This window comes from Poecilia reticulata, linkage group LG16 (assembly GCF_000633615.1).
Source record: "Poecilia reticulata strain Guanapo linkage group LG16, Guppy_female_1.0+MT, whole genome shotgun sequence".
Lineage (NCBI taxonomy): Eukaryota > Metazoa > Chordata > Actinopteri > Cyprinodontiformes > Poeciliidae > Poecilia > Poecilia reticulata.
Genome location: NC_024346.1, coordinates 24,552,776 through 24,554,652, shown reverse-complemented (window position 1 = coordinate 24,554,652; position 1,877 = coordinate 24,552,776).

Sequence of the window (1,877 nt, the reverse complement as noted above, 5' to 3'; positions counted from 1 at the left end):
TTTAAGTCAATAATGCTTTCATATTAATGAAATATCAGATTATTTCACTTTATACCATAATATAAGTGAAATAACTATCCAGTGGAATTAGTGCTTTTTTTAATAAAAAATAAAAATAAAGGAAATATTTACTTAAAACAAGCTCCTATATCTTGCTGAAGAGTTACTTTTGAGTTAGTTTTGTCTTATTACAAATGTACTAAGATATTTGCACTAGACGCCAATCCAAAGATACTTGGTAAAACTTTGTGTTTTTGCAGTGGTATTTAAAGGTTTCAGATTTTTTGTTTTAGGACATCGGGGAACAAACAGCATCATGAAAACCAGGGAACACCATGATGATGAAAACTTTCCTGTTTCACAAAACCACTTACAACCTGCTGATTGTCTGGCGATCAAAAACTTAAAGCTGAAACACGGCAGGGATTTGATGTTCCGCTTAAAGAAGAATCATCATCATCCTGTGTTCTGGTAAGAGTTTACTCATCATCCGCGTTCCTGTTTATTTTCCCTCCTTCTGTCCCTCTCTCCACCTCGCTCCGCTGTGCTCCAAGAAGTTATGCTCATCTCTCCTGAGATCCACCTGATGCTTCTGACAGAAGGTGAGCGAAACAGACGAGACACGTTACGTCTCAAGAATGTCGTCTTTACCCCTTGCCACGCCACGTTTCAAACACACACACCGGCTTACAGAAGCCCCCACTGCGCCACCTCTCAACCACACAAACACACACAGATTTGTTCTTTAAACATAACCATGACATCAGTGTAAACCACAGCTTAACATGCATTCCTTCTCCGTGCTGCTTTCAACAACCCACAACAAGTGGCAGAACATATTTTACTTGCATGTAAACACACAGAGTAAGCCCCGAAAACATATATGACCAACTTTTTTTGTTTTGTTTTTGTTTTGTTTGCCCCAGGTGGAAAACTAGTTACGATTTTAAAAACACACACATCTGTTAAAAGGCCTCACAGGAGAACACAAACAGACCGCAGAACGTAACAATCTTGCTCCCCGGCAGAAATGACCGACTACTTCAATGAAGCAACGTCCCGATCGACCAGACATTCTTCACTTCCAACGCCTCTACGAGTTAAAACCAAAACAATGCACTGAGTTTTTTGTTTTTTTTAACTCGATAAAACTGAGCTCAGAAGATGTAGTTACAAAACATGTTTTGATATATCTGAACTGACTCAAAGTATCAATGCTTAAACAGATCTGGTGAAGACACCTCTGTTAGAAAGTTGATTTAAAGAGGGACCGAAGACAGTCATTTATTCTCCAAGCACAATGTTTTTAATTTGATTGATTTTCTAATAATATTAATTGCCTCACAGCTGTTGATCACTGATAAAAATGGTCAGGAATCTCAGTCTGGATCTGCTTCTAGTTTGGAAATTTGATCTGGTCTTCATCAGACACTGATTTTTAGCTTTCTCTGAACAAACTTTCCTTGTTTTTTATCGTTGACTTTGCGCCATCTTCCTCTGTCTGCCTGTTATCATGACTTTCTGATGTCAACTTGTTAAGATACATTAAATTAATCAGTTGTATAGCATTATGCTAATTGTCCTCGGGTCAAAATGACCGAGATTTGTATGTGTTTTCCCTATACACAGAAAATGAGGACAACAGGAGGGTATTTTTGCCCCACTGCTGAGAAGTAAGTATACTGTGTGATAATTAACTCATTTGTCAAGAATTATTGTTGGAAAATGTTCTGGCCACATATTTCTGACAGATAAGTCATTTTTTAAAATATAAACAGCAACAAACCTTCCCTGTATTTTACAACTGAGAGGTTCTGTGTTGACATGTTTGTTTGTTTTAGATTCTTATCGGGTTTCAACTCAAGTTTAAATGAATC